The following is a 13997-nucleotide window of genomic DNA, read 5'->3' on the forward strand; positions in this document are numbered from 1 at the left end:
TGAGATGATGTAGCAGCTTCCTTTTTTCTCCCTCCAAGGCCTCATCCTCATCTCAGGGCTATTAATCCTTCCAATACACTAAGCATTTATCAAGCAAATCATTGTGCCAGGAATTCAAAGTCAAAAGGGAAAGCACTTCCTGCCCTCAAGGAACTTATTTCTAGATAAAGAAGAGTCAGATTCCAAACCACTTTGGGCCCAGTTTCCCCCTCTATTTAAAATAAGAGCAAAAAAGGCAATAATCATGGAAAAGGGCTTTGCAAGCCTTAAAGTGGCTACATAAATGTTGTTGTTGTTATTTGGTTGTGTCAGCCCAGTCTGACTCTTCTTGATCCCATTTGGAGTTTTCTTGACAAAGATACTGGAGTGGTTCACCATTTCCTTCTCCAGCTTGTTTTGCAGATGAGGAAAGTGAGGTAAACAGGATTAAGTGACTTGCCCAGGGTCACACAGCTAATAAATGTCTAAGGCCAGATTTGAACTCACGTCTGTCCTGATTCGAGGTGCTCAACCCACCGTGCCATCTAGCTGCCTAGATGTACCGCCCTTATCTGTAAGTTTTGCAGTCAAGCCCTTTTGGAAGAGGTAGTTAAGACCTAAGGGCTTAAGACTCATAACTCTAGTCCACTTTTGAAAGATTTCTTCCCTTTTTTTTTCAGTTCCATATTTTCTACCGGTTCAGGTCAGCTAGAAACAGAAGAGGCTTTCTTCCCTGAAGGATGCTGATTTCCTTGCAGAAAGAGACTAGCTGTTCTACTCTACTAAAAGCTATCTATGGATAGGAGTGTAGGGTGTGTTCAGGGAGGAGTGGTACCTCTGATGTGATGGCTGTCAAACCCTTTTCAGGGCTGCTTTCCAACTTTGGTATCCACCTGTTCCACCCAACTCTCACCTGTGGCTCCAAGAAGCCGTGGCATGTGCAGCAGCCACACCCCAGTAAACCGTTTCAGCAGACAGGCTGAATGGGTCTCAAACCCATTAGTAAGTTAGAGGGGTGTCTACCCCAAACACGTGAAGACTTCCCCTGGTGGAATAGGCGGATGAGAACGATTTGCTACAACAACCATGAAGGCAGCTGAAGCAGGCGCTGTGGAGCACTTAGAGATTGGTTAGACATTGAAGACGTCAAGGTCATCCATTGCATCTTGACCCATCACCGGTCATCCTGATTCTGTCCTGGGCTGTGATGACTCTGGAGGAGAGAGTGAGGCAGACAACTTCATGTAACTCTGCCTCACTTAAATTCAATTTACACACGAATCAAAAGACTTCATCCATACCATTTTACCACGTTTGCCCATCTCAAAGTCTTGTGGCAACAGGCAAGTGACGAAGCAACAGGTATAGATACACTGGGAGCTGTAGTCACAATCCTGCACACATCCTTGGCTCAGGCCAAGGGTTGTTTCTCACTGGAAGCAGCAGTGGGATTTGGCAGTCCCTGGGTGTCTGAGAAGCCTTTTAAAGATTGAACTGCTCACCTTCTGGTGTGAGGAAGGGACTAGAAAAGGTGCCCTAAAAATCGTCTGCTTACCCAACCCTAGGCTGATTATCACAGCAGGTGGGAAATCCCACTCTATGGCTGAAACACACAAAAAATGTACAAAAACATCTGCAAAGATGATTCCACTCACCATTGGCACGTGGAATGTAAACACACTTATAGACAACACAATATCCAGTAGACCTGAAAGACAAACAGCTCCTGTTGCAAGAGAACTCAGTAGGTATCAAATCCAAATAGCAGCCCTGAGTGAAGCAAGGCTGGCAAATGAAGGCCAGCTTACTGAAACTGGAACTGCATACACCTTTTTCTGGAGTGGCCACAGTGAAGGGAAGGGCCATGAAGCTGGAGTAGGTTTTGCAATCAAAACTAATCTAGTCAACAAGCTTGTATGCCCACCAAAAGGAGTGAAAAATAGGCTCATGACAATGCTATTGCCACTCGCAGGAAAACATCACGCCACCATCATCAGTGCCTATGCTCCTACCATGACGAACCCTGATGAGGTCAAAGAAAAATTTTATGAAGACCTGGAGACCCTTATCATCAATGTGCCAAAATAGGACAAGCTTATAATTCTGGGTAACTTTAATGCTAGAGTAGGCTCAGACTACCAGACTTGGCAGGGAGTCCTAGGAGTTGGAAATAGCAACAGCAGTGGTCACTTATTACTGAAGTCTTGTGCCTTCTCATCACCAACACTGTCTTCCATTTACCTAAATGCAATAAAACTTCATGGATGCACCCTTGAAGCAAACACTGGCATTTAATAGACTATGTGGTTGTAAGGAGAAGAGACAGACATGATGTGAGAGTGATGAAGGCAATGCGTGGTGCAGAATGCTGGACTGATCATATGTTTATCCTTTCCAAGCTAAATATTCACATTCAGCAAAAGTGGCACCCCCAAGGCTACCAGACTACCAGAAGAATTAATGTCAACAAATTAGAGCTCTTCTCTGAGCAGGAGCAGTTTGTTGCTAACTTGGAGGGAAAATTGAGCCAACACACAGTTGGCAACAATGGAGCAGAAAAGGAATGGGCAGCCTTCAGAGATTTGCTCATCTGGGTCAGAACACTCACAAACATCAAGGCTGGTCTGATGAAAATGATGGGGAAATTCAGAAGCTGCTAAATGAAAAATGGGAACTCCACAGGGTTTACCAGCAGGATAGCTCATCCATCTCTAAGAAGGCAGCATTTAATTCCATCAAAAATAAAGTACAAGCAAAGCTTAGAGAGATGCAGGATTCTTAGTAAGAAGGCAGGCGAAATTTAGTTTTATGCTGATAGTAATAATCCAAAGTGTTTTTATGATGCCCTGAAGGCTATTTATGGGCCAAAGACCTATGGTTCATCTCAAATATTCAGTGCTGATGGAGCCACATTGATTAGCGATAAGGACATGATCCTAGACAGATGGGCCGAACAGTTCCATAGTGTTCTCAGCAGACCATCATCAATCAATGCTGAAGCCACTGACTGTTTACCTCAGGTTGAAGTCAATCCCTCCCTTGTTGAAGCTCCAACTGAAGAAGAGATTTTGAGCCATTAGGCTCCTTTCATGTGGCAAAGCACCTGGTGCTGATTCTACCCCAGCTGAGATTTAGAAGGTAGGGGGTCTATTGTTCATACAGAAGCTGACTGAAATTTTCCAGGTTATATGGCAAGAGGAGGTTATCCCCCAGGAGTTCAAGGATGCCTCCATTGTCCATCTCTGTAAAGGTAAAGGAAATAGATTGTCCTGTGATAATCACAGAAGTGTCTCTCTGTTAGTCATTGCTGTCAAGATTCTTGCCAGAGTCCTCCTTACTAGGCTGATTCTTCACCTGGAAGATGGTCATCTACCTGAGAGCCAGTGTGGCTTCAGAAAGGGCCAAGGAACAGTCGATATGGTGTTTGCCGCCTGACAACTCCACGAAAAATGCCAGGAGCAGAACAGAAGTCTGTACACAACATTTGTAGATCTGACCAAGACCTCTGATACTGTTAGTCATGAGGGCTCATGGAAAATTATGTCAAAATTTGGTTGCCCTGAGAACTTCATCGGCATCGTACATCAATTTCATGATGGCGTGCTTGCCCGGGTTCTAGATAATGGACAACGCTCTCGTGCCTTCCCAGTCACCAATGGAGTGAAACAAGGTTGTGAGCTTGCTCCCATGCTTTTTAGCATGATGTTTTCAGCTATGTTGTCAAATGTTTTCAATGAGAATGAATATAGCATCAAGGTTAGCTACCCACACTGATGGTCAGTTCTTCAACTTGAAAAGGCTACAAGCCAAGACCAAAGTGGAGGGAGTATTGGTGCATGATGTTTTTGTTTGCAGATGATTGTGCACTCAATGCAGCCTCTGAAGCTGAGATGCAACAAAGTATGGATCGATTCTCTGCTGTTTATGCTAATTTTGGCCTACCAATTAACACCAAGAAAACACAGGCGCTCCATCAGCCACCACCACACCATCCATGCTTGGAACCATCGGTTATAGCAAATGGAGAAGTTTGGAATGCTGTGGATAAGTTCACTTACCTTCTCAGTATACTTTCCAGGGATGTAAACATTGATAATGAGGTTGACTCATGAAATGCCAGAGCTAGCTCAGTGTTTGGGAGGCTCTGAAGGAAAGTATGGGAGGGAAGAGGTATTAGACTGACTACCAAATTGAAGGTCTACAGAGCTGTGGTGCTGACTTCATTGTTGTATGCCTGTGAAACCTGGACAGTGTACCAGTGCCATGCCAGGAAACTGAATCGCTTCTATTTGAATTGCCTTAGGAAGATTCTGAAGATCACACGGTAGGATAAGGTATCAGACAGTGAGGTCCTTACTCAAACTAAACTGCCAAGCATTCAAACTCTGCTTCAGAGAGCGCAACTCTGATGGAAACTCTTCTAATGACTCCTTTGGTACATAAAGCCACACAATCGGGGTCTAGACAAAAAAGTGTTCCTTTCTACAGAGGGGACGCCCCTATTCTCTAGGGCTCTGGCGTCAAAGTCAAATAGAAAGGCCAGTCACGTATTAGCTTAGAAAACTACAAATTAATGTTATTTATGTTATATTGTATTTTGATTTAATTTGTTAAACATTCCCCAATTACATTTTAATCTGGTTGGGCTGCACTCTTGTGGCCAGCATGTGACCCCTCTGGCAGAGAGTTTGATACCTCTGCTCTAGGGGTCCCCATAACCATAGGGGAACCCCATAGAGATCCAGAAAATTTCTTCAGGCTCCTTATTTCAAAGAGTCTATTCCCCCTACAGAAATTCCCCCTAGAGATCCTTGCCATTGCAAAGGTAAACCAAATGGAATTGAAAACTCACCCAAAAGGACAAGAAGACGTTTAGAGAAGTGGTAAAGAATGTCAGCTCCTCCTGGAAGCGAGGCACAGTTATTCGCACCCTAAGAAGTTGTAGGGCATTTTGCTTTCACAAAAGGCAAGCAGTCTAGGTCTGTTTAAACGTAAAAAGAATAAACATGGACATTTCCACTAGATGGTAAGTATTCATACTTCTCATATTAAACTCAGTATCAGTTAGGACTCAGTAACACAGAGCATAGCAATACGTCAATACTTAAATAGAATTCAATAATACAAACAGTATCATTATCGAAGCAATCATATACTGAACAAATCAAAAGTTTGGAAAAGTACACCAAAGGAACTGACTTCATGAGGGAACATAGACTGGGGGAAAACAATTGACCATACAATTGCAGCCTAAATTTTGTTTTTTGCCAAATTTCTCTAGGTTCTTGAAGTCTAGGATATCTAAAATCAAAAGTCCCAGGAAGAAAATCTCTCCAAAGGTCCCCCCAGATGCAAAGGGACCAATTTTATCCCAGACAAGGTGCCACATGGAACACTGCCTAGCTTGGCCCCCATTGCCTGAAACTAATTATGTTTCCTTTCAAATATATTTAACATGAACCTTTGAAAGTTGTCCTGCTTGTCTGTAACTATTTCTGGCCTACCATCTGTTCTCTTTTGTGATTTTTTTTTGGAGGGGGGGGGGATATACTTTTACCTATTTGTTTTTATTTTTCAGTTGTCAAACATTTATTTTGTCTTCCCTGTCCATACAACAAAAAGGAAAGAAAAAAATCCATGTAAAAATCTGCATAGTCAAGCAAAACAAATTCCCACATCAGCCATGTCCAAAAATGTATGTCTCATTCTGTATCTTGAGTCCATTACCTTTATGTCAAAAGGTGAATAACATTCTTCTTCCTTGGGACTCTGGAACCAAGGCTTGTCATTATATTCAATGATCAGAAATTCTTCTTACATGTTGTTTGTCTTTACAAATTGCTATTTTTATAAATTGTGCTCCTGATTCTGCTCATGTAATTCTGCACAAGTTCATACAAATGAAGATAGAAAAAACTTAACAGGAAGAAGTAGGTAATATGTGGGTGTTGTGGGACTGGGGGGCAGAGTTCCAGGGTTATTGCAAAGTTTCCCCTTTTTCATGTGGGGTAGAGGGAAGAAGAGTGCCCTCATGCTCTAGAAACCCTATCTAGTGTGTTGGGTTATGGAGATTTGCCTGGCTTGCTTTAGGGGAAAATTTCCATCAGCTCCTCTATCTGAGGAAAATGAGGGCCAGTGTAGGCTAACTATTTCCTCACCTGCCTCTACCAGCTCCAGAGGATAATTAGGCAGGACCAGATATTTGGGCCTTACCAGAAGCCATGATGATAGGTTTCAGCTGCCAGGTGTGGTGAAGCACACTTGCAATCCCTGCTATGGGGGACACTGGGGTTGGTGGATCTCTTGAGCTCAGGAGTTCTGAGCTGCAGTGGGCTAGGCTGATCAGGTGTCCTCACTGATGTCACCACTAATGCAATGAGCCTCCAGGTGTAGAGGGGCTCCTGGGTTGGAAAAAGAACAGGTTAAGACTACCCTGTTGAAGATGTGGTAAATAGATCACTTGGTTTTGCCTGGCTATTTTTCTTTGCTAAGAAAGGGAGGGGAGAAAGGAAAAAAAACAGTCTGGAAATGGCTGTGGTGTCAAAACCAAAGGCATCATTACAGCTTCTTTTAATATACATACACATACATATATATATATATATACATACATATACATACATACATATATATATATATATATATATATATATATGTATTTATAAAGACTATCCTGCTGAAGAGCCCAGGCCCAGGTATGAGTAACCCTTGCACTTCCAGCCCCAAGTGAGATGAGAATATCTAGTCTCTTAAAAAAGATAAAATTTACAAACAACAACAATAAAAATGGGTCACAGTCTTGATGAGAAACAACCTTCCTCTTTTTTTTAAACTCAACTATAATCTGTGAAATGATTCTTCATTCCATGGACATGAGATCCAGACAGGGGAAACTGCTGCAGCTTGAGGTGGTCACAAGCAGTGAGAGACCTGGACAGGGCTTAGGGAGTTTATGGGAGGGTGAATTAGGGGCCAGAGTTGGATTGGCATATCTTGCTTTTAATGATTATGTTGAATCTCACTACCTAGGCACCACCCAAGATTTCCTAGCTATGCTGACACTCCCTGCCTAGACTGGGGCCCACTATACTTATGGTACTATTCACAGAAAACTCTTGTGCAATGCCTTTTTGACCCCTCTCTGCTCTCCATAACCTTCTAGGGAACAGTTTACCCACTTCCTCCTATGACAACTGCTGTCCCTAACCAATGCGCTAGTTCATCACAGGGAACAGGAAACAGTGCCAATATTTCATACTGGCATCTTACTCTCCTGGTCATCTCCTAAGATACCCATTCAAGATATTCAATACCTATCCAAGTATCTTAGGAGCAAAAATCCTAAGGGATCCATTGAGAACCAACCTACTCATTATCCTACCATCTTTACCCAAATTACTTGACACAGAACCATTCAAATCTAGGAGGGCTTTGAATCATATAGTCACTGAGTGACATTTATTAATTGCCTACTACATGCCAGGCCCTGGACATTAAAAGGCAAAAAGATGGCTTCTGCTATTAATGAGTTCACAGTCTAACGAGGGAGACAATAGGAAAGCAACTATGTATAAGCAAGTTTTATACACAGCATAAACCGAAGATAATCAACAGAGTCAAAGTATAGCATTAAGTGGGGTTGGAGAAAGCTCCTTGTAGAAAGAAAGCAGAGATTTTTTGCTGTGACTTGAAAGAATAAAAGAAAGACAGGAGACAGAAATGAAAAGGGAGAGAATGCCAAGCATGAGACAGCCAGTGAAAATGCCTGAAGTTGAAAATGTGTGTCTATTATGAGGACTACCAAGAAGGTCAATGTTGCTGGCTGCTAGAGTACAGAGGGTTAGAAAAGGATAAAAACAAGTATAATTGATAGCATGTTGCTTACCTTCTCAATGGATGGGAGAAAAACACATACACACACACACACACACACACACACACACACACACACGCACGCACACGCACAGGGGGAGGGGGGAGAGGAAGAGAGAGAGAGAGAGAGACAGAGAGAGAGAGAGAGAGGAGAGAGAGAGGAAGAAAGACAGAGAGAGAGAAAGAGAAAGTGGGTACGTTTATGTGGGTCCTGGGGGAGAGCTGGATTGGTGAATGGTTGGACCTACGTATTAGGAAAATTACTTTGTTGACTGAATGAAGGATGGATTGTAGTTGGGAAAGACTTGTAGCAAGCAGACCAACCAGCAGGCAATAATCCAGGCATGAGGAGATGAGGGCTTGTACCAAGTTGGTTGCAGTATCAAATAAAGATGGAATAATTGAGAGATGTCACAAAGTTAAAATCAACAGCCCCTGGAAACATATTGGCTACGGGAGGAAGGGGTGACAGTGAGGAGTTGGGCATGACATTTGGGTTGCGAGCCTCAAGGATGCTGATGCCCGTGACCACAATAGAGAAGTTTAGAAGGGGGTGGGGGATCTGGGGAGAAAGATAATGAGTTCAGTTTTAGACATAATGAGGTTAAAATGTTTATATGATTTCCAATTTGAGATGACCAATAGGCAGTTGGAGATATGATAATGAAGGTCAGCAGGGAGGTTAGGACTGGGTAAGGAGATCTGACAGTCACCAACATAAAGATAATAAATGAATCCATGGGAGCTCTTGAGGTCACCAAGTGAAATAAGGTAGAAGGAGAAGAGGAGAATATCCAGCACAGGACCCTGTGGGACATCCACAGTTAGCAAGCAGGACAAGGATGAAGATCCAGCAAAGGAGACAGAGGAGAAATCAGAGGAGATTTAGGAGAGAGCAGTGTCCTGAAAACCAAAAGAAAAGAGAATGCACAGAATAGGGTGGCCAAGGCTGCAGAGAGGACAAGAAAAATAAAGATTGAGGAAAGGCCATTGGATTTGGCCTTTGATTAGTAACTCTGGAGAGAAGTTTTGGTTGGTTAATGAGGTCAGAAGTCTGGCTAGAAAGTGAAGAAGAGAATGAGAGGAGGGGCATTAGAGGCACCTGGAGGTCTTCTCAAGGAATTTAGTCACAATAGGCAGGGAAGTCATGAGACAGGAAGGTCAGATGGATCAAGTGAGGGTGGGGGACACCTGGACATGTTTATGGACAGTATGGAAGCAGCTAGTAGACATGGAGAGATGGAAGATAAGTGAGAGAGTGGGGATGATGGAGGTGGGGGACAATCTGTTGGAGGGGACAGGCTGGAACAGGATCTCTTGTGCAGGTAGAGGGGCTAGCTTTGGCAAGGAGAAAGGCCACCTCATTATATCAGGCAAGGATGAAGGAGGCAACCAGGTGATTTGAGATGAAGAAAAAGGGAGAAGAGGCAACTCTCAGCAAATGGCCTCACCTTTTTCAATAATATACAAGGCAAAAAAGTTTTTGTTTGAGAGGGTGGGAGCAGGGAAAGCCAGGAGACGTTTGAGGAGAGATGAACCACCGTGGTGAGTAGGACAGTGAATTAATTAGGGAGGCCAGACAGCAGGGAGGGTCCTCCATAAATTTGTGGTGGCCCCAGTCAGGATAGTTTTTATGATTTTTCTGCACTTTCATTTGGCAGCACAGGTATAGGATCTAAGGCCGTGGATGGAGGGAATGATCTAGGACTCAAGCTTAGCAGGTCAAAATCTCAGACGGGACAGTAGATTGTGATAAGATAAGTCAACTTCAGAGTTCATGAACACAGAAGTGGCGCATTTGTGGGTGATGACAAAATGAAGGGTATGACCATGCTTGTGTGTGTGTGTGGGGGGGGTGAGTGGAGCTTGTATTAAAAGGTAATTCTATGAGGGGTGAGTCTGGAGAGAGCAACCGTTAAGAGTTATGGCTTGAGAGAAACTGCAGACAGCAGAGACAAAGAAGATGGAAAGACCTTCATTCTTTCGTGATGGAACTGTCAACTTTTATCTTGTAAGGAGCTTGAGGAAAATTCTCCTAAGAGACTTTGGCCTGTACGTTGAGTGAACAGAATGGAGGAACTATGCTTCCCAAAGTAAGGAGAGGTCATCTGCATTTACAATGGGAGTTAGAAGAGACTCCAGCTGTGGATCATTCTCATAGCTTAAAACCCTGTAAAATAATTATTTGTGATCTCCATGCTATTAATGATTATGTTTTACATGATCAGTAGCTTTAGTGTTCAGTTAATCTTGGGAGTTTGGCAATTTGGTTATACAAGGAGGAAAGCTTATGAGGAAAGAGATTTCTTCACTTCATTAAATAAAGGACACTCAATAAACTGGGGTAGGGACTACAAGTTAATTAATTGAGTGATGTTAGAAATACTGTTATACTACAAAGGAGTAATCACCAAAGATGGTTAATGTCTCTATCACAAGAATGAAGTTTTGTTCCAAAAGGAAAACTCACGCTTACTTTGATAATTTAAGTGATCCACTCACCAAAAGCAGATCTCGGTCTCTCTCTCTTGCATAGACGCTCAAAAAATTCTCTCACTCTCTCTCCCCTTCCCCCCTCCTTTTTCATCCTGTGATTCCTGTCACTATTTTCCCATAAACCTTTCATTCAAGATCTTCCCAGGGTGCTGAATGCCTTCCCTGTGCACATTGTCTCTCAATTTCGGGTCTTGGGGGGTCTGTAACAGCAAGCACCCTAGCATACCCAGGATGGCCTGCTAGTACAGGTTCTTATATCTGATTTTCTAGGAAAGACGGCATAAAACAGGGTTAACAATCCTACTTTTAATGACATTCACTAGTTCAGGGGAAGGGTCAGCACCCTGAACATCAGAGAAATAGAGAGAAAATACAAGTCGAGAAATTAGCACAAAGACCAACAGACACGACTCTTAGCTGCCTGAACCAAAGCAATATTGCTATACACTTTACATACACCACTGAATGGAGAGAGCCTCTACATCTGAGCAGTTGGGAAGCTCTGCACCTATGGTTTGTCAAGAGCCTTCTTATAAGCAAACCCCCAAAGCAAAATACCAGCTCAGAGTATATGCACACTTCTCAGGGCCAGAAGGCAGCACAACCCTTGCTATTCAGTGCCTAATTAGAAATTAGCAAATTAGTGTGGAAGCCTTCCTACAAGCAAGCCTCCTTCCCCCAAGCAAGCTTCCCTTAATGGGCTCCAGGTGAGGCCTGCTGATGGTTGGGGAAGATCTTCATATCCCATTAACATAACAGGGTCCCGCCCCCTTTTCTGGTCACACTCTCCCAGCTGTGGAATAATAAAGAATGGCGTTAAGTGCTGAATGATTTCATGCTTTTCTCTTGCTGTGAATGCATGGAACTATCCCAGTCACAAGCTTTTAAAAGCACTTCAAGGTAAAAGCAAAATGGCTGCCACGATGAAGCGACATCAGCAGTATCCTGAGGGACAGTGTGAAGGACATCAGCAGGCCCAGAAGCTCTTCTGTGTGAATGACCAGATCTTTCTCTGTATGCGCTGTTCAAAAGCCCAGGGGCGTGAAGGTCACCAAGTCTGTCCTCTAGGAGCGGCTGCTGAGGACTATGGGAAGAGACTACAAGATGATCTGAAACCTTTAGATGAAAATTTAAAAGATGTCAAGAAGCTTATGCTTGAGGAGAAAGCGGTACCTCGGACCCAGGCTGTAGTGTGGACAGAACAAGTGCACAGGTCAAGAGATGGACTTGAGGAAAAATTTCAGGAAATAAAGTGAATTCTGAGTGATGAAGAAGAGGATGTACACAGTCTGGTGGAGCCGGATGGGGAGGGAAATGAAATGTTCCAGAAGCTGAAGGATCATGAAGCCCGGGAAGAAATAAAAAAAAAAAAAAAACCAGAAGAAAGAATAGGAGCAAGCGCCACTTGTCCCAACATAGCAAAGACCCCAGGGAGATGGTGACAGCATTGGGAGAAAAGTCCCAGATGTCAGACGGGGCCCTGCTGCAGGACAGAGCAGACGGTGTGAGCAGGATCTTGGCTGCTGGCACGTCACTATCCATAGGAATTATCTGATGATGGGAAGAGGACTTTCGTATTTGCCGATAGCTCTCAGGACAGACATATGTTGTTTAAACCTCTAGAAATATCCACTGCATGAGTGGAAGAGAAGTATCTGTTATGCCATTGGACATGGATAGAATTTCTGAAGAGAAACTAGTGCCACCCACCTTTGTCTGTTACGTTTGCCTATTGAAAGGAACATCGAACCCAGACCTCCTTCTTGATTCCCAGCAGAATGGCATCAGGGACAGACCAGCCTGGCCACGCTGAGCCGAGATGTTTCAGGATGGTTCTTGAACCATATAATCTTACCATGTGCATGAGAGGAGCCTAGTTGAAGGAGAGCATTGGAAGCTGCTTTGACCTCTTTCCCTAGGCACATGTTAAGCGTATTTTGTTTTTGCTATGAAATTTGTAAATGCAGTAGCATCTTTCATCGTCTACCCTTCTCAGGTATGTCTATGATGATGTGATCTGCTTTGGAAAATGATCTGTAAAGGCCTGCTTCTCCCTTTCCTCTCCCAATCTTTGATATTTCTACCAAGGTCACCATCAAGAAAAGGTTAGACTTGGAGTGAGAATTGCTTGTTGAAATCCCACCTATCAAATACCCAGTAACTCTCTGACAATAAACAGAGACACACACACACACACACACACACACACACACACACACAGAGGCCTCAGTAAAGCCTGTCACATCATATATATTTAATAAATATTTGGATTGTAAAAAAAAAAATCAATGAATGTAGAATATAACAGATAAAGAACCTAACAGGGGAAAAAAAATTGTGGTGACAAGAGAAACCCATGTTAACCATTAGGTTCCAAGAGTTACAAATGTTCAGAGAAGGGAGAGCAGGGTGTGGGGTGCAATAATCTGAAGGATCTGTGGAGTGGCTAGCACTAGAGCTGTCCCTGGGCAGTAGTATAGAATTTGGATAATAGAAGAGCGCAATACTGTAAAGGGCCTGAGGGAAGAGGGAGTTAGGAGGAATCAGGAGAGTGCAGCCAACGTGATGACAGCTTTACCTAGTTTAAACAAACTGTGCTTAGAGGTGCTCTTGGAAGCCACGGCTCTCAGAGGGCACCTTGGGTGAAAGCACTGTCAATCTGGGCAATAACATTTTTCGTGACCAGCACCCTTTGCCTGACCCTTGGGAGTAAGAACCTCCTCTTCCAGGGCCTGAGACCTGGGCTGGATAAGAGTTTGGCAGGGGGACGGGTGGGGTGGAGTAAGAGAGAATGTAGGCGAGTAAAGGTGGTGTAGGGCCTGGGATGCTCTAGACAGGAGTCTAGCTTGAGGAGTCCTCCAATAAATAGCCTGGCACCTGGTAAGTTTTGCCACAGCTGAGATTTCCCCCATCCCTACTTCCCTGTTGGAGAAGGTAAAATTGGGGACTTTATTTTCACATGGAACCAAAGGAGCACAGGCCCCAGCATGAGGCTGTGGGAGAAGAGTGGTGACTCCTTCCATTTGCACTGTGGCAAGACCTCTACGTACACTCTGTCTCTCTCTGCCTCCCCATCCCCGCCATGTGTCTGTCTGTCTTTGCCTCTGTGTCTCTGTCTTTGCGCCTCAGTCTCTGTCTCTCCTGCCACACTGTCAGGAAACAAGATGATTCACCCCATTTACTTTTGATTTTACTGATCACTGAGGCTTTTAAGCATATCAAAGGCAGTAAACGGAGTCATTTTTCATCGTTTGGGAATCAGACCTATTAGAAACTGATTGATCTATCAGTTGCTAGGAGGCTTGATGACAGACCAAGAACACCCACTTACAAGGGAAGTCTGACTATCGGTATACCTTTTCCAGGGGCTCTTGGAGAATTCTAAGCAGTTATCCGTAACTACACATCTAGGGGGTTGGATGGACCAAGGCGGGGGCAGGGGCAGAATGATCTGCTTGGAGGCAATGGCCACAGTCCGGGCAGGTGATGCCGAGTCTGTGCTGTTATTGGCAGTAGGAAGAAAGGACTAGCCAGAAGTGCGGTATGAGGTCACCCAGCCCAACTTCTCCTGAAACCCAGGGCCACACGACTTGCTGGGCATCTCCACCTGGATACGTGTGTCTCCCAGGCACGTAGAGCAGAAGCTTTCC

Source organism: Trichosurus vulpecula, chromosome 7, assembly GCF_011100635.1.
Source record: "Trichosurus vulpecula isolate mTriVul1 chromosome 7, mTriVul1.pri, whole genome shotgun sequence".
Taxonomy (NCBI): domain Eukaryota; kingdom Metazoa; phylum Chordata; class Mammalia; order Diprotodontia; family Phalangeridae; genus Trichosurus; species Trichosurus vulpecula.